Source organism: Carcharodon carcharias, chromosome 1 (genome assembly GCF_017639515.1).
Source record: "Carcharodon carcharias isolate sCarCar2 chromosome 1, sCarCar2.pri, whole genome shotgun sequence".
NCBI lineage: Eukaryota > Metazoa > Chordata > Chondrichthyes > Lamniformes > Lamnidae > Carcharodon > Carcharodon carcharias.
In genome coordinates, this window is record NC_054467.1 from 205,113,016 (window position 1) to 205,133,560 (window position 20,545).

A 20,545-nucleotide genomic window follows, 5' to 3' on the forward strand; every position below is an offset into this window, starting at 1 on the left:
TGTTTTCTGCCATTACCACTGAGGAGAAACAAATGCCACTAGAATTTCAACACAGATGAGCTGCCCTAACTCAATGGTGTTCCTTGAGGAAGAGGGGTTAGAAATGCATCACACACTTCAAATAAAGATTTAAAAACATCTACCTGACATCACACAAGGGTGAGGAGACTAGTTCTACTGAGGCTGACATCACAGGAATGTGAATCTCACAGTGGGACACTATCACTGAGTGACAGCAAGGCTAAACCTCGAAACAAGCGGATTCCAATGTACAAAATCACAATGCCATCATTTGCCTAAAGCATTCACATAACCACCAAATGTATTCACAAAAGTGCAATTTAGTTACGTGTCTAGGACATCCGTGACCCAAAAGTGACATCAATTTTTCTTAACTTTCCTGACTCTACTGCTACGCCTGGGTGCAGCCCCGACATCTGCAGTAAATCTGGAGGCAGCCTGCTGACTGCTGCGTCCTGATGTCTGTGATGATCTTGGCTGACGTCTTCTGGTGGCCAGAGGCTTGGAGGGCCCCAGCCTGATAAGGGTCACCTGCTCAGGGCAGAAGAACCCTCGGCAGCCTAGAAGCTGGTGCGGATGGGATCACAGGCAGAGGGGGACTGTGAGCAGACGCATACCCTTGGAGTGTCCTGAGAGGAAGTCCCCGGGATGTCTGGCTGACACTCACCCTCCCTGTGCACCTGGAGGGAGGTCAAGATACCTCGTCCCCAGGTCACCTGATGGTGCCCACCAGGGTGTGGTCATGGAGTGCAGGGCCGAGCGCAAATCCAGCAAGGCTTGCTGGACCAAGGTCTCCATGGTGGTTGCCAGCCTTCCCATGGTGACCTCAAGCTGCTCACATATTGGAGCCACAACATCAGAAGGAACTCAGACGGACTCCTTCATCTTTCACTGTAGTCTGCTGAGTGACTGTCGAATCTCTGCCTGATGTTCCGCAGCCTATTGTTGCATCTCCAGCATTGATTTGGCCAGAGACTCATCATCTGATTCAGACTTAGTGTGTGGCTGGTCTCCAGCCACATCTGAGTGCCAGAGGCCTAGGCTGTCCCTGCCTCTGACAGCTGCAATAATGTGTTACAGAGGTGTTCCCCAGAAAGTAAGCCTGAGCCTAATCTACAGCTGTGCTCCACCAACGAGTGTGTCTCTGAACTGGTGGAGGGTGCGTGTCAATGCTGTCATGGCTCTTCCAGAGCTTCCTCTTTGGACATGGTCTAGGGGCTCAGACTGGTGCTTGACCGAGCCTCAATCCGCTGGTGCCTAGAAAATAGAAAAATAGAGTTTCAGTTAATGAGCATGAGCTAGATAAGAATACATGTGAGTCACTGTGATTGTCAGGATTTGATGAAGTGACGGAGCTGTCATCTGTACTAGGTTTCTGGGAGAGACCGATCTCTCCTTCTCCACAGGAGCAATTCCTGTCCTCCCCAACTAGCTCAGCTGCAGCCTCCTCAAACTCAGTGAGGTCAATGATGTTGACTGTCCCTTCCTCAGTCTGCAGTCTTCTGTACCTATTGTGTGCCAATTTGGCCTGTATGAGGAAGAAAGAAAGGCAAGTGATGAGAAGCGATGGAGCAGAGGTTGGGTCCCCTGTGTGTGGTGAGCCCTCCCCAGAAGGGCCAGAGGATGGAGTGTGAGCAACATGGTACATGGGATGGTGGTGATGTGAAAGTCCCAGTGAGAAAATGATTGTTGATATGTGCCTCCCGCTAGTGGTTGCGTGAAATCCCTGAAGTGAGTAGCCGTTTGAGTGCACGATGCCATGATGAGAGTTTGATATTGGAGGGAGATGAAGGATGACTTCCCCTGGCAGAATGGATGAGATCATTCATCCTCTTCCTGCAGTGGGTGGTATTTCAGGCGCGGTTTGCCAGCCCCACTGACCTGCTCTGCGACGATATCCCAGGCTGCCGATATGAGGCTGCTGTGCTTCCTGGAGCCGTCCCTGGGATACAGGACATGCCTGTGCACCCGCACACTTCTGCTCAAAGCCTGATGGGTGAAATGGGCTGCTGCCTTCTTCTTGAGGCTTTCGGCCTTCTTCTTGTGGTTGGAAAACCTTTCTGTGTCCTGAAGATAAGTGAGCTGAAGGGAGTGAGATGCATGTGTTGGACTAGCGTTTAAATGTGGCGCCTGGATCTTCGACCCTGCCAGCTGATGGCGGGCAGATCAGCTCCTGGCCTGCCAGGTGTTTTGGCCCGATACTTGTCTGTGCATAATTAATGAGCTTCCAAGCACGGAATCGGGTGCCAGTTCCTGCCATCCTGGCCAGTGGGGTGGGCACCATCAAAACCAGCCGCCACCGCATTTAGTCTCATAAATGGAAAATCCCACCCTTTGAGTCTTCTTTTCATTCACATACTGTGCATTCCTTCCATCTGAAGTTATGGTTGACTCACCTTTTGTCATTGCATTGATTTTCCAAATGCTTAATTGTGATGACGTTTGACTAGAGCGTATGTTACCTTGGTGAATGTATACAATTTGCTCAAGTTGGACAACTTATCAGAAATGTGGAAGTGAACAGACAAATCTGTGGTAAAACTACTGAGGATGACAACAAGAATTAAAATGAACAAATTCAGAGTAATCTTCCTAGCCTGCTTTATGCTCTTTGAAAATAAAAGGATCTCTGCCAACAATTCTATCCATACCATCTCTGCTAAGGCAGTTATTGAGTGAGATGCTTTTATCTGGGCATCCAAAATTTATTGCAAACTGATGGAAATAAAGCTAGGGGGGTTATTTTGGCCACAGGGTGCAAATGGGCAGTACATGAGTGCAGTGCTAATAAGACCAACCTGTTTGAAAGCCTTGGGCTCGCCTCACTGTACCTGCACTGGTGTTGATGTGCCATGTGTACACCAGCAACATACTAAGCAGCTAGATCATGATGTCAGTTTGTAACACTGATTTGGTGCACAATCTGCCATTTTGGACCTTGCAGGTTCTGTCAATGCCCTCTCTTAACCACTCCTAGCTGAACATTGAACATGTGTTCAGCTGCACAAAGAACACTGCCACCCCCCTCACCCCCACCACCAACACCACAAGTCCCTCACAACCAATGCTATTTAAAATGTTCACCATGGGTCTTCTGGCTGAGGTGCTTATGACCTTCATTTGCTGGTGCAGGGTTGGTAGAAGTACTGAGTTCTGCTGGAGAAGGTTAGAAAAGTTTCAAAATTAACAACAGAGTGCTGGCTTTGACAAAGATGTCAGATCCGATGGAAGGCCATTTGGATAAAACTTGCATTTGTTAATGAGAGCAATATTTGCAGGCCCTCTTGGATTGTAATATAGTAGGGAAATGGTGATCAGGCAGAAGAGAGGGTGACTTTTCCCAGGAGGAGAAAGACTGAAAAGGTCACATGACAAGATTTCAAGTTTTAGGAATTTTCTGTAACTAATAAACTAAAAACAACACTGTCTAAACACTAAGATAAAGGCAAAATGCTGTGGATGCTGGAAATCTGAAACATAAACAAAAATGACCATAAGATAAGCTAAGTTTATTAAGTTTTGGAAGGTAGACCTTGTGCAACTGGCAGAATAGGTGTTGCTCTGGGCCCAGCAAAAGATCCTTTGCCTGTGCAGCTCTATAATGCCACTCTCTCCACCCATTCAAGTATTTACCTTTATGCCCTAGCCTGTTGTTTGGTTCTCCATCAGTGTCTGGCTGCTGCCTCTATTCCCATTCCTGCCTACTTTGATTTTGTGCAAGCAACAGCCATCCAATATTATAACGAAGCTGTGCTGTGTTGTCTTTTAACTCCCAACACTCTGCTTCTGCTTCAATATAAAATTGACCTTGGTAAATTTGTATACCAACCATTAATTTCCTTACCAATGTGGTTATAAAAAAGGAAACTGTGCCCAATGTAGGAAAAAATCAGTAATTCATCCCCAGCATCCTCAGGCAATCAAGCAAACTCCAGGGGACTGCAGCGGTGAATGACAAAAGGGATTTTAAATGGAAATCTGTGTTCCTTTCCCCATCACTAACATCCCTGATCTTGATGAATACATTTTTTCCAAAGTGCAATTATATTTATTTTTTCACAATGTGAAACCTGTAAAGCTGTTCAATCCAGCCTCCCAGCTGAAGGTGGGTGCACACTTGAGCTGTTTCCAAGGGGAAGATGGGTGAGAAAAAAACAGAACGAACATTATTTAAGAAATAAAATATCTTGCTTCTTTCCTGTTACATCTGCCATCGTAGGCATAGAGCATGAAAATGATAGATTTTTTTTTACAGCTTACCACATGATTAAGTCAAACAGCATTCCAGAAGTACTCACATGACTTTTTGGCAAGACGAAGAACATCAGTTCCGATGAAACGTCATTAACCTGAAACATTTCTGTCTGCAGATGCCTCTGACCTGCTGGGTTTTTCCAACTATTTTTGCTCATATTTCAGATTTCCAGCATCTGCAGCATGTTGCCTTTGCGTTATCGGCAACAATTCCTTTCAATCAATTGATAATTCTTCCCAAAAGCTTCCAGAGTAGAAAATTTCATTGCCAGGATAAACTAATTCAAGCATCATTATTTTATAGACAATGTAAAAGTACGTGTCATTAACAATTAATGTTCATGAAGAATTGAACTAAAAGATGCAGCCTCAAGTTACTTTTTTCAGGGAATTTAACTTTATTCCGGTAGTTTTTTTTATATTACAATCTGGAAGTAGACCAATCTTTTGTAATAAAAAATGTATCTGCCCTGACATCTCAAATGTTGCTAATCTGTGAGTAGCTGAGACACAATATAGCAAGAAAGTCCTAGGGTCAATTCAAATGACTTGTGGTTAATTAATCTCAGCCTGGGTGACATTATGGATATTACAGCTGGCTCAACGCTCCTGGGTTAAAAGGGACAAAATTATGCAGGATTATTATTCCGCACTGTTTTCCAGGGCCTGTTGCTGGAAAATCTATGTGAAAATACAATTGGATTCTGAGCTATGAGTGGATACAGAACATTGCAAGGGAAGACTCATTTTGGCAGATGTCTGCTTTGTGAGAGTAAAGAAGACTTTTGCTGAACTTCTGCCAAAGTTGTGACAGCAGAATGGGAGAAATCCAAGAAGATTTCCAGTATTGTCACCTAAGGATAGATTTTGGGCCTAAAAGTCAATTGATGAGAGTGGGAGAATTTTTTGAGTTTTTTGAAGAGAAAGGTGATAACAATGGACTTGAAGAAGTTAGGCACAGTGTCAGATGATGAAAACAGGTGAATAATATTGGAGATGAAGCTGCATAGCCAACAGTTGGGAAATGAGGGGAACAAAGAATTAGATGAAGTTATGATCAATATGTGTATACAGGGGGCTGAGGGGGAAATGGGGAAAAACTGCAGAGAATGAGATAGAGGATGAATTATTTGGATGTGGAACAGAAGATGGAGCTAGGAATCAAAGGTGGGAGAGGTAATGATATGAGGGAACTTTAACTTGAATGCATAGGCCTGGATTTTCACCATGATGGAGAACCTTTTTGTCGTGGAGAAAATCCTGGAAATGGCCGAAATTTCTAAATCCCGCCCCCAAAAACAGCATTTCCCATCTTTGTGGGGGCAGGGCTGGAGTCAGACCTGGGTTCACACATGTGCAATTCGTGGAGGCAGCTGGAAATTTAAATCATCAGCAGCCTCCACTTAAGTGGGACCTGGAGTAGATTAAAACAGGTAAGGGGAGATCTGAACTTGGTAGATTCTTATGGATAGGCAGGATACCCCTTTAGAGAGGTAATGCACCCCTAGATAGGGTTCTGGGACACCTTTGTCCCAGGTAAGGCACTCTAAGGGAGAGGTAAGGAAAAGTGAATATGGTTATTCACTTTTTACACACAAACTCATAGGAACGTCAAACTGCCCAGGAACTATCCAGCTGACCAGGAGATGTCCAACTATCCAGGAGATTTCCAACTGTTCAGGAAATTTCCAACTGTTCAGGAGATTTCCAACCGTCCAAGAACTGACCAACTGTCTAGGAAATGTCCAGCTGCCTAGGAACTGTCCAGCTGTCAAAGAGATAGGTTTGAGATATCCAGCTGCCCAGGAAATGTGAAGGAAATGTTAAGGAGTGGCCAGCTGCAAAATCTGGCAAAGCTATCCAGCAAGTATCAAACTTGCCAAGTCTATTAAAGCTATCCAGGAAGTGTCAAAGCTATCAAGGAATTGTCAAAACATTGCAGGAAGTGTCAAATCTGTCAAAGCATTGCAGTAAGTGTCAAAGCTCTCAAGGAACTGTCCAAGGGTACTAGGTAGGTTGGCATGGAGGGGCTAAGGGAAAACATGGGGACATGGATTCACACTAATATGGCTTGGGGGAGTATGGGGGCAATGGGGATGGGTAGAAGTTCCATGGGAATTTGTTAGGGGGTACATAAGTTGCCATAGGAGTGTGGGGACCATGGAGAGTGTTGGATGGGAGGAACGTGTTGGCAAATTTTGGCATGGATTGGGCAATGGGAGTGTATGGGGGCTGATGAGTGAATTCAGGAGAGGTGTTTTTTGTTCTATTGTTATTTTCTATTTATATAAACACAGTGCCGGGGCACAGCAACCTTGTGCCAAGCCCACCTTTGCGCCCGGCAGCCTGCAGATTCGCTTTGAGTTTTCCCCCCTGTTCTCCTGTTTCAGCCCGCCCCCAGCCCCTGACCAAAAAGCTCACCTGCAGGTGGCCATTTTTAAAGGTAAGGTTCATTGTGCCAAGAAATCACTTGACTCTGCAACCCAACCTAAGGATGAAAATCTGGGCCATATATTACAGTTTCATGTTTTGAGTCTGAGTTGAGGATCGGAAGATGGAGGGAAGAAGTTTGGGATCTATGATGGATATAGAAGTTTAGATTTAATTTTGGTCTCCAGAATGATCCTGGATTGGTAAGCAGCTTTGGCCAAAGAGTGGGAGTAACAGCCTGCATGAGATGGTTTTGCCAGGTCTGTTGGTGGATAACTTGGCCAAATAATCGACAAGTTTACTTAATCTGGGAGTTCTTCGGTTAAACACTTCAGGAAGATGTACCAGAAAGAATATTGGAGATGAGAGATAGGGTATAATAGAATCATAGAATGATGCAGAACACAAGAAGCCATACAGCCTATTGTACCTGTGCCAACTGTTTGTAAGAGCTATCTAATGAGTCCTATTCACCTGTTCTTTTTACAAAGCTTTTCAAATTTTACCTTACAAATGTTTATTCAATTATATTTTTAAAAAGTTACTTGCAAATCTGCTTTCACCATTCTTTCAGGAATTGCATTCCAGATCAAAACAATTTGCTGCATAAATTTTCTTTACCTCATGTTGCCTCTGGCTCTTTTGCCAAAACCCTTCAATATGTGTTCTTCCATCAGATTGGAAAATAGCAAATATAACCGCTCTATTCAAGAAGGGAGGGAGGCAGAAAACAGGAAACTATAGACCAGTTAGCTTGACGTCTGTCATGGGGAGGTTATTAGAATTGATCATTAAGGAGGCTATAGCTGCACACTTAAAAGGGATCAATGCAATTGGGAAGAGTCAACATGATTTTGTGTAAGGAAAATCACGTTTAATTAACTTATTGGAGTTTTTGTAGGAGTAACGTGTGCAGTGGATAAAGGGGAACCTGTAGACATGCTGTACTTGGATTCCCAGAAGGCATTTGATAAGGTGCCACATCAAAGATTATTAGGAAAATAAAAGTGCATGTGTCAGGGGTAACATATTAGCATGGATAGAAGATTGGCTGGCTGGCAGAAGGCAGAGAGTATGCATACATGGGTCTTTTTCTGATTAGCAGGATGTGACAAGTGGAATCCCACAGGGGTCTGCACTGACGCCTCAACTTTTTACAATTTACATAAATGACTTACGTTCGGGGAGTGAATGCATGGTAGCTAAATTTACAGATGACACAAAAATAGGTAGGAAAGTATGTTGTGAAGAGGGCATGAGGAGACTGTAGGTGGATATAGATAAAGTGAGTGGGCAAAGATCTGGAAAATGGAGTTTAATGTGGGAAAATGTGAAGTTGTTCACTTTGGCAGAAGAACAAAAAGGCAGAGTATTACTTAAATGGAGAACAGCTGCATAATTCTAAGGGGCAGCAGGATCTAGGTGTTCTAGTACATGAGTCACAAAAAGCTAATATACAAGTACAGCAAGTAATTAAGAAGGCTAATGGAATGCTATCCCTTATTACGAGAGGGATTGAACATAAAAGTAAGGATGTCATGCTTCAGTCATTCAGATAATTGGTGAGGCCACACCTCGAATACTATGTGCAGTTTTGGTCACTTTTTTTTAAGGAAGGATGTAATTATATTGAAGGCAGTTCAAACGAGGTTTACTAGATTGATAAAAGCAAAATACTGCGGATGCTGGAAATCTGAAACAAAAACATAAAATGATGGAAAAACTCAGCAGGCCTAACAGGATCTGTGGAGAGAAAACAGAGTTAACATTTCAAGTGCGAATGATCTTCTTCAGAACTAAAGAGAAGAAAAATGTCATGGAATTTTTACTGTTTAAGGGAGGTGGAGCAGGTGAATCTGGATAGAATGCCACCAATAGTTTGGGGCCAAGGAGAGATTGACAAAGGTGTCATGGACAAAAGGACAAAGGGATGTTAATTATAGTGGTACTGGCTAAAGGAGGTGCTGATGGTGGCATTAAGGTAAGAAAGCAGATTGTGTTAATTGCAGGACAAGGATAAGCACTCTGGAAAGAACAACATGAACAAGTGACAGATGGCCTTTGTGGGGGTGAAGTGGGGGAGGGGATGGTGGTGGGAAAAAAGATCGAAAATGGGATAAAAGGTGGGGATAAAACAATGAATAAAAATGAAAATAAATATAAGCGGATGAAAAAATAAAAAAATAAAAATGAATATTGTAAAAAGGGGATAAAAAAGGGGTGAGGAGGGGTAACACACCAGCCATGATCTAATTAAGTGAAGGGGTTTTGAGGGGTTAAATTGCTACTCATGTTCCTATGTTTACACCCACACAATTAAATGTGTATATAAACATGCGTTACTACTACCTGGTCTCGTCCTTTAATCTGTGCTATTAAAGAAGTTACTATGAAGTTAAAAACAAAAGCTAAAGAAGTATATCTGGCCCCAAAAACTGTTTTTTTTAATAATTATTTTTTTTTGTGCCTGAATGCAATCATTAAAAATTGTTGCATTGCTGGAAATCATGTTTGTGTTTTTCACCTAACTCGGTCAAAGCCCGTTGAAATACTAAATAAAAATTGTGTTTTACTGAAAATCCTGACTAATGTTGTTGTGCCTGACTGGAATTTGGACAGGCTGATACATTTTGCTAAAATGGTATGTTACTTAGAAGTGACGACTGTTGTTTCTCCTCTTTAGGGAGAGGGGCGTCATGGAAATATATAACAAAAACGTATTGCTATAAAACCCAGTTTTAGTTTGTTCATTGCCTAATATTTTTTGATGGACCAAACTACTTCTAACAAAAGATTGAAGAATTCCTGTTAACAATCCTGAAAGAAAAGCTTATATTTTAAAACTGCATGCCTCAGCAATTTTATTTGCTGGTTGTTAACTATGAAGAAAAATATATATCCTACATTTTTTAATTAAAGGCTTTATTATCAATGTAGACCTTTAAGAATGCAGGTTGGCATAGTATATCAATTATGTCACAAGATACTTATTTGAGTTTCATAAAATGGTTGAATGCAGATTACACGTTAGCTCTGTGTGCAAAACTGAAAGAATTGATTCACCATGAATAACTACACATACGGTACAAGGAACGGAAAGTAGGCATGTAAATGTGAAGGATAAACATTACAAACAAGTGATTCAAACAGTCAGTACTCAGTTCCTTGGTATAGTGCAGGTTTAGTTAATGATTTAATTTCACTTTCGATTCCTGCATGCAATAAAACATTTTTTGCTGTCCTTGGCATCTTGGGTGAAATAGTAGTAAATAGTGCTTAAATGCCAAAGGGTACGATTGCCTGACTTTTTGCCCCATCATATAGCATCCAGTGAAGTGATGCTGGCTGAATCAAAGTTATCTCTCTGTAAATGGGCTTGTGTGGACAAGTGATTCCCTTCCAGATTGTGAGCAAGAGGCCGCTATGACAGGTTTATTCGCCCATTTTAAGAAAAGCATGTTTTACTGAGACATTGACTGTAAGACAACAGCTTGAATTTATGTAACACCTTTAATGTAAGAGAATATCCTAAAGCAGTGAGAGGAAGTAAAAATGATGACGCCAAGTGGTGGTGGTAGGTGGGTTAGGATGGGAACTGAAGATAAACTCAATGGGCTGAATTTTCTGTGCTTGTTGGCATCAGGCGTGATCGGTTGTGTGAGAGGGCAATATGTCGTTATCAGTTAAATGACGGCAGGAAAACAGTTGGCGATCGTCTGCTCAGCCTGCTGACAGTGGGCCGCATTTCCCACCTTTGGACATCGGGAATCTCATTGTAGTACATCAGCATATGATTGTCAGGACAGCCCGCCGGAATCGTCTCCTGCCACTGGATTGTCTGTCCACGTCGGTGAGAAAGCATGCCAATGTGTTTCACAACAGCATATAAAAGGCGTGCACTTGGCGGGCTGCACTTTTTTAATTCATTCACAGGATGTGGGCCTTACTAGCTGGGCCAGCATTTATTGCCCATCTCTAGTTGCTCCTGAGAAGGTGACGGTGAGCTGCCTTCTTAAACCGCTGCAGTCCATGTAGGAGAGATACACCCACAGTGCTGTTAGGAAGAGAGTTCCAGGATTTTGACTCAGCGACAGTGAAGGAACGGTGATATATTTCCAAGTCAGGACGGTGATTGATTTGGAGGGGAATGTCCAGGAGGTGGTGTTCCCATCTATCTGCTGCTCTTGTCCTTCCAGGCGTTAGTGGTCGTGGGTTTGGAAGGTGCTGTCTAAGGATACTTGGTGAATACCTGCAGTGCATCTTGTAAATGGTACATACTGCTGCTACTGTGAGTGCAGGGAGTGAATGTTTGTGGATGTGGCGGTAATCAAACAGGCTGATTTGTCCTGGATGGTGTCAAGCTTCTCAGAGTGTTGTGGGAGCTACACTCATCCAGGCAAGTGGGGAGTATTCCATCACACTCCTGGCTTGTGCCTTGTAGGACAGGCTTTGGGGAGTCAGGAGGTGAGTTACTCGTTGCAGGATCCCTAGCTTCTTACCTGCTCTTGTGGCCACAGTATTTATATGACTAGTTCAGTTCAGCTTCTGGTCAATGGTAACCCCCAGGATGTTGATTGTGTGGGATTCAGTAATGGTAATGCCATTGAATGTCAAGGGGCGATGGTTGGATTTTCTCTTGTTGGGGATGGTCATTGCCTGACACCTGTGTCACGTGAATGTTACTTGCTACTTGTCAGCCCAAGCCTGGATATTGGCCAGGTCTTGTTGCATTTGGACATGGATTGCTTCAGTATCTGAGGTGCCGCAAATGGTGCTGAACATTGTGAAATCATCAGCGAACATCTCCATTTCTGATCTTATGATGGAGGGAAGGTCATTGATGAAACAGCTGAAGATGGTTGGGTCAAGGACACTAGCCGTGACGAATTCCTGCAGTGATGTCCTTGAACTCAGCTGATTGACCTCCAACAACCACAACCATCTTCCTTTGTGCTAGGTATGACTTTGAGGGGAACTCAGAGGTGAGTACACAATAAGGTTGTGCAGCAGTGACCAGGGTCACCTGTTGGACTTCAAGCTTCAGGGACATGAGGAGGGCGGGGGGGTCAAGGTTAAGGGCAGACCTGCTGTTGAGGCGACTGGTGGTCGAGGGGGGTACCAAGGACAGCCCAGCTGTTGAATATAGTTCACAAGCATTTGGGGTGGCGGGTAGGGTATGTGATGGAAGTGGCCATGCATTATGGAAACCTGTATAAAGTGTCCATTCCTCTGCAATGGAGACAGTTCAGGTGCAGCCATGTTGATATGGTTGGAGTTGGGCTCCTAGTTTCTCTGCTCACTCAAGCAATGCAAAGGCATCAAAGTGCCACCAAAAGCTCCAGAGCTTGTCCCTGCCACGTCTGCACCGCAGTCAGAAAATTCATGAGCATTTTAGTGGACTGCAGAACAGTTGGACGACCGTTGTATAATCTCATCGCTAAAGCTGGCCATTTTTTTTTATTCATTCAGGGTGTGTGGGCTTCGCTGGCTGGGACAGCATTTATTGCCGATCCCTAGTTGCCCTTGAGAAGTTGGTGGTGAGCTGCTTTCTTGAACCGTTGCAGTCCATGTGATGTAGATACACCCACAGTGCTGTCAGGAAGGAAGTTCCAGGATTTTGACCCAATGACAGTGAAGGGACAGCGATATATTTCCAAGTCAGGATGGTGAGTGGCTTAGAGGGGAGCTTCCAGGTGGTGATATTCTCATGTGTCTGTTGCCCTTGATGGTAGTGGGTTTGTAAGGTGCTGTCCAAGGACCTTTGGTGAATCCCTGCAGTCCATCTTGTAGATGGTACACACTGCTGCTATTGTGCGTCGGTGGTAGAGGAAGTGAATGTTTGTGGATATGGTGTTTTGTCCTGCCATGGAGCAGTCACTGCTCTCCAGCAATGATTGGCACTCACAGCCCCTTGCAATGTCAGCATCCCAGTTTGGGCCAGTCTCCACCATGGTTCAGGCTAACAGGGCTGCCATGCAGCGCACTAATCTCTGGCCATACAAGTGGTGGCCAGCACTCTCCTGGAAGTGTTAAGGGGCCATCGCACTTAACCAGGACAGGTTCTTAGTAAATCCATGTGTGGTAATCTGACGTGCAATACACCTTTAAAAGAATGTGACTGTATTACTCAATTACTGCGTAGCACAGGTTACAATGTTAATCAGTAGATTAGAATAGGTTCTGGTTGGAGAAGCACATATTGTGTTAGTGCTCTGTTACTTGTGTAAATAAACAACATGTGCTTCATCTTACATTGGTCTCTGCGTCAACTCACCCACCGGTAGATAGGCGTGCAATCATGTTCGCAAACAAAGCAACCCGACAGAAGGAACATAACACCATGTTAACCATGTGAGTCTCTCTCTTTCATCTTGCAGGAGGACTACATCAGGATCACGGAGCCTGGTGAACTAGGTATATGCCTGATGGCCTAGAGTGTGAAGACAATGAAGGAGAGAGTGGCTGAAGATCCTGGCTGGGATGGAGAATGGAGAAAATGGCATCCGTGACCTCATGGATGTGTTTGTGGGTGGCGGATTGTGAAATCCCACAGAGGTCACCTGTGGAGCCCTGAAAGGAGCTACTGGCATAGAAATTGATCACCGCGGTCACTTGTACAGCCACTGGCAGTGGATACCCTCCATATCCCCTTGGCGCCAACTCCTGCAGTAAGTGGCAGATGTGAGCTACCAGTTCCTAGACATACACAGCCGTCGACGGCACTGGTTCTCAATCGTTTGCAGGAATGGTAGGCGGTGTCTCTCGAACCTGGGTGTTGCTAGGCCCTGACCAGCCACGGTTCACTGTTGCTCCTGGGCAGTGTGTGCGGGAACCCCTGCTGCCCCTTCTTCATGAGGTTGCTGCTCCTGCCTTTGCACAGCCAGGAGCCTCAGTCACTCTCCCCTCCATCATCTACAGTCTCTGTTGGCCATCGGGCATACAGCTAGGTCACCAGGATCTATGATCCTGACATAGTCCTCCTATAGCATGAATGAGAGACATAGTTATCAGGGCTGTACTTAGCACCTTTCCTGGCCCTGTGTGACTGCCCCTTAATGCTTCTCAATTAGTGCTGGTCACCCCTCAGATAGCCAGAGATGAGTGCGCTGCATGGCTGCCCTGTCAGACTGCGACACAGGGGACACTGTTCCAAACCACGATGCTGAGATTGCAAGGGACTGTGAGCGCCTCCAGCAGTGACTGCTACATGGCCAGTGTTGGCAAGGAGATTGTACAACGTGTGCAGTCTAACTGCTCTGCGGCACAATAAAGTGGTGGCAGATTCAAAGTCTGTGCCGGGGGTGATGAGAGGGTGGTAAGGTATGGTGTGCTTGGTGGCCCTTTGATGCCTCTACATTGCTTGCATAGACGGGCAGGCTAGGAGCCTGACCCTAATCATGTGACTTTGGCTGCGCCTGACCTGTCTCAGTGGCAGAGGTATGGTCAGTTTATACAGGTGTCCCTAATGCGTGGCTACTTCCCTCATTTATGTTGCTCCCCATCTCAATTGCATGTGAACAGGATGCAGCACTTAACCCCACCACCACTGACAACGATCGCCTCCAAGGCTGGTCAGCACGTGCACCGGGACACCAACCCACCCCTCCACTGCCCCCCACAGCACCTCTGAGGCCTGTAAACAACAGGCAATCTGTGGAGAATGTTGCTGAGGCCACCAAGAGCAAGTCGCCTGCATGCTGTTGTGAAACACGTTGGCAGGAAAGCATGCTGACATGGACGGATGATACAGTGGCATTCCAAAAGCCTGGTGGGATAGGCTTTTATTTATATGTTGACTGGCAAGGGGGGACCCAATGAAGCAAGAGGATCTTGACATAGCTGCACAGGCCACAGATGATGAGTCCAGTTTTGAGCCAGAAGAGGAGTACAGTGAAGAGACCGCCGAGGGTGTGGAGCCAGACCTCGGCAACCTCCAGGGAGGCAGGGACACCCAGGGACACCTTGACCCAATGCTCAGATAAAAGCAAAATACTGCGGATGCTGGAAATCTAGAACAAAAACAAAAATACCTGGAAAAACTCAGCAGGTCTGACAGCATCTGCGGAGAGGCATACAGTTGACGTTTCGAGTCCATATGACCCTTCATCCGAACTAAGACATATAGAAATGAGATGAAATATAAGCTAGTAGAAGGAGGTGGGACAGGAGAACTCGATAGGGGGCCAGTGATAGTTGGAGGCCAGGTCCCAATCGTATCAGCCTGTTCCTGCCCCACGGAACTCATTTCTTGCTATCTTGACTCCATTCTCTGTCCCCTTATCCAGGCTTTTAATTATATGTTGATGTTTTACAATTAGCTTCCTGCTGACAGATGGCGGGAAACATGGCCTGGCATTGATGGGCTGAGCTGACGATCGCAACCTACCTTCACACCTTCAAAAAGCAGGTCACACCACATTTTACATGCACGCCACCTATCATGCCCACCACCGGCGGGCTCGGAAAAATCCGCCCTTGGTAGCTGCAATTTTCCAGGTCTCCCGTGGCGGGATCCCCCCTGGCGGAGCGAGCGAGCCATTGAAATCTCCATTCATATCAGCAGGACCGGAAGATCCTGCCAGCATGAGGGGGTGGAAAATTCCGGCCAATGAGTGGGCAAGAATATGGCAGATAGAATATAAAGTGGAAAAAATGTGAGGTTACCCACTGTCAGAGAAGGAACAGATTTGCAGAGTATTTCTTAAATGGTGAGAGCAGGAAGTGTAGATGCACAAATGAACCTGGGTGTCCTTGTCCATAAGTCACTGAAAGCTAACATGCAGGTGCGGCAAGAAATTTGGAAGGCTAATGGTATGTTAGCCTTTATCATAAAAGGATTGGAGTACAGGAGTTGTGAAGTCTTGCTTCAATTATATAGAACCTTGTTTAGATCTCACCTGGAGTACTGTGTGCAGTTTTAGTCCCCTTGCTTTAGGAAGGATATCATCCCCATAGAGGAAGTGGAGTGAAGGTTCACCAGACTTGTCCAGGTGATGGCGGAACTGTCTTATGAAGAGAGATTGGAGAAAACTGGGCCTATATTCTCTAGAGTTTTGAAGAATGAGAGGTGATCTTATCGAAACCAACAAAATACTTAAAGGAATAGACAGAGTAGATGCAGGTAAAGTGTTTCCTGGTTGGGGAGTCTAGAACCAGGGGACACAATTTCAAAATAAGGAGGAGCCACTTAGGGCCAGGATGAGAAGAAATGTTTTTACTCTGAGGGTTGTGAATCTTTTGAATTCTCTGTCCCAGAGGGCTGTGGAACCTCAGTCATTGAGTATGTTTAAGGTAGAGATTGACAGATTTCTAACTACTAATGACATTAAGGGACATGGGGATAGTGTGGGGAAAAGGCGTTGAAGTGGATGATCAGCCATGACTGTTTATACGGCGGAGCGGGCTCATTGGGCTGAGTTTCCTTCTCCTGTTCCTATTCCCATGTTCCTAATTGAATTTGGAGGTAACAAAGATGTAGGTAAAGATTCCAGAGACAATGGAAATGAGATTAGGTCCAATATAAGTGCTGCTACACAAGTGGAAATAAACTATCTTGCTGTGAGGATTGAAGCTGAGCTCCAGGGAGTTTGTAGGGATAGCTGAAAACATTCAAAGAACCCAACAAGACAGGGCTGCAGAGATCCTGCTGAAGTTAACAGCAGGACTTCATTATCACTTTTTTTGTACTCTGTCTTGGTGTTAAATACTATTTAATGAGGCTCCTGTGATGTGCCTTAGAATGCTTTTCTATTTTAAAGAGGCTATATAAATACACGTTGTTGCTGTGATCTACAAGCTTATAATTACTTTTTTACATTTGTACCCAATGCCCCTTTTAATTAAAAATGCTGAATGTTGTTACAAAAGCAGAAGCAGATGCTGGAAATCTGAATAAAAAGCAGAAAATGCTGCAACTGCTCAGCAGGTCAGGGATCAACTGTGAAGAGAGAAAGAGTTAACATTTTGGGTCGATGATGACCCATCATCAGAACTTCATCAGAATCATTTTGATGAAGGGTCATCTTTGAACTGAAACATTAACTATTTCCCTCCGCAGAATGCTATTAGCCTTTTTATGTTATTTTTTTTATTTTCTGTGGAAGAAAATTTGAAAGACTAACAATGTTCTGAGAGAAGAAACTCCTATTTAAATGCGACACCCCTTATTTTTAAACTGTGTCTTCTAGTTCTAGACTCCCCCATAAGGGAAATATCCTCTCAGCATCTAGCCTGTCAAGCCCCCTCAGAATCTTAAATATCCCAATAAGATCACCGCTCATTCTTCTAAACTCCAGTGAGTATAGGCCCAACCTGCTCAACCTATGCTCATAACATAAACCCTTCAACCCAGGAATCACCATAGCGAACCTTCTCTGAACTTCTAATGCAAGCATATCTCTCCCTAAGTAAGGAGACCAAAACTGCACACTACTCTTTATGCGCTCTCACCAATGCCCTGTAAGTTGTAACAAGACTCTGACTTTCATATTCCATCCCCTTTGCAATAAACACCAACATTCCATGTGCCTTTCTAATTACTTGCTATATCTGCATACTAACATTTTATGATTCATGTACAAGGATACCCAGATCCCTCTGTACTGCAATATGCTGCAGTTCCTCTCTTTTTAAATAATATTTTGCTTTTCTATTTTTCATGGCAATGTGGGCAGCCACATTTTCTTACATTATACTCCTTCTGCCAAAGTTTTGCCCATTCACTTGGCCTGTCTATATTTTCACGACTCACTGGGGACAGTGTGCTGTAATATCAAGCCCCACTGTTCCCCGAGCTATGATAAATGTGAAAAGTTTGACCAAACCACCGGATTTCCCCAATTTAACCTAACTATTTAATTTAGGTTAGCAGAATACGAGCATCAGGTTTTTAAACTTAGTAAGTAAATAACTGTTTATAAAACAAACTCATTAACCAGTGGTGAAAGAAAGAAATTTGAACTGCTAATTTCTAACTCTATAAACTAAACCCTACTCCTTCTTAAAGCCCTAGACAGACACATACAGTACACATCAGACAGACCAAAACATGGATTTTAAGGGTAGGATAAAACAGTTCAATAGCACCAATTCCAGAGTACAGGATTCGATGTGTTGATTTTGATCGATGTCTTTCAAATTCCTTTCATTTCTTGTTGATGACACGAGGTGGTCTTCCAGCACTTTCAATTTTTGGTTCACTGGTTGAGCACTTGCCTGTCAATGTCTCTAACAGTGACTTTCCCCTTTGCCTCTCGACAGGGGTTTTCAGAGAGAGAGAGCAGGTTATAGAAATATTGAAAGAAAAGCAGCTAGCTATTATTGTGGAATTGCTGGAATCTTCCAAATGCAGGAGAAAGAGGATTTAGGTCTTGTTCCTTTCAGGCTAGGAGATATTCTGCTGCACTGCTTCTCACACAAAGCCTAGTTGCCTGGTCAGGAGCCAATTAAAATGCTGTTGTCAGGCAGCTCCCTTGGTCCAGGGCTACCGTCCAGCACCATCCTGTCTTCCATGGCATACTCTGTTCCAGGACTGCGACATTGTATATATCTCTCATCCTGTTCCAGTACACATGTCCTTCAGTCATCCTGTTCCAGTGCACATGTCCTTCAGCCTGCAGCCATTGCAATCCCAATCCACAGTCCAACAGAAAATAAAAAGATATGTTTGTTACGCAGCCCAACATAAATAGAAATACATGTTCCTTACGATATCCCTTTGCAAACTCTTTGTGTCCTCCCTACAACATGCTTTATCTTTGTTACTTCAGCAAATTTGGCTACAATACACTTGGTCCCTTCATCCAAGTGATTAATATAGATTGTAAATACTTGAGGCCCCAGTACTGATCCCTGTGAAACTCCACTAGTTACAGTTTGCCAACCTGAAAATTTATCCTAACTTCTGTTTCCTGTTCATTAACCAATCTTACATACAAACATATGAATTAGGAGCAGGAGTAGGCCACTCAACCCCTCAAGCTTGCTCCACCATTCAATAAGATCATGGATAATCTGAATGTAACCTCAACTGCACATTCCAGCCTACCCCTGATAACCTTTCACCTCCTTGCTTATCAACAATCTGTATAGCTCTGCCTTAGAAATATTGAAGACTCTGCTTTTAAGGGCGAGAGTGCCAAAGACTCTGAGAGAAAAACATTTCTCCTCATCTCTGCCTTAAACGGGCAACCACTTATTTTTAAATGGTGACCCCTAGTTCTAGATTCTCCCACAAGAGGAAACATCCTCTCCAGATCCACCCTGTCAAGGATCATATATGTTTCAATCAAGTCACCTCTTACTCTTCTAAACTGTAGTGAATACGAGCTTAGCCTGTCCAACCTTTCCACATATGACAGCCCTCCCATTCAAAATATTGGTCTAGTAAACCTTCTTTGAACTGCTTCCAAAATTCTTCTATCAATGCTAATATATCACACCCAACACCAAGGGCAGAATTTTACATCCCACAGGCGGGTGCCTGCCCGACCTGATGAGGCATAAAACAGCTGATGATGCTGGGTGAGCGTCCCAATGTTATCACGCACTCGCATGATATTTCAGTCGGTGAACTTCCACTCGTCACATGGGCAAAACGGGCATGTGGCCAGCCAACATTTTCAGAAATCTCATCCATGGGCAGGATAAAGGGGTCAGCAGCATTGCCAGTGTCAGTAGTGGGGGGGTTTGGTACATAGTTTGCTGCTGGTGACTTATTAGTACTTGGCAGCTTCATCTCTGTTCGGGGCTTCATTCTTAGCATTTCCAGGCTTCGTTTCATATCTCCTTGGTGTCTCCAAGGCCCTCAGGGGATTCAGATCATGCGGACCCTTCCAGGTATCAGACAGCTTTCTGTTACCCTGGTAATGGGGATTGTGGTCTCCGCTGGTGGCACCTCCTCCTCTGAGGAGAGAGGCAGAAGGAAGAGGAGGCCAGATGTCCCTATGCAACTTCCAGGGGAGTGACCTGTGGGAGGAGCGGTGCAGGCACAAGGGGCGCAGGCCCAGCATGTAGTCCAAGGCAGGAGACGCCATTATTCTGCTACCAGGGTTTACAGGCGGCGATGCAGCTACCTCAATATGTCTGAGGTGCAATGCCGAAGAAGGCCCCACCTCTCAAGTGACCTTCATTTGTCAGGTGATTGTGCTTAAGATCAGCTCCGATTGTGTTGGTGAACACCCCATGCCAGTGGTTCTGAAGGTCACAGTAGCCCTCAACTTCAATGCCTCCAGCTCTTTCCAGGGGTGAGCGGGGGATCTGTGTGGAGTCTCTCAATCAGCTGTCCATAGTTGCGTCAAGCTGGTGATAGAATCTCTGTTCAGGATACTGACCTTTATTCTATATCATGTGGATGAGGTCAGCCAGGCTGAGTGAGCCAGAGGCCTACAGCAATTGCAGGGGTCCCCCATGTCCAGGGTGTAATAGACTGCACACACGTGTCCATCAAGACACCCGCGGTCAGCCGGGGGCCTTTGTCAACAGGAAGGGATTCCACTCCCTGAATGTGCAGATAATATGTGACCACAGGATGCAGATCCTGCAAGTCTGTGCAAGGACCCCTGGTGGCTCCCATGATGCTTACATCCTGAGACATTCCTAGATGCTGAGTCTCTTCAGTGCTCCATCCTGACTAGGTGGATGGCTGCTGGGCGACAAGGGCTTGAAAAGGTGGCTTATGACTCATCTCCGCCACCCAAGAACAGAGGCTGAGCAGCGGTACAATACAATTCATGCCTCCACGCAGGCAGTGATAGAGAAGACCATAGGTCTTCCCAAGGTGTACTTCCAATGCCTGGACCGTTTACAATATTGGCACTACAAGACTGCCCAGGGTGGGTGT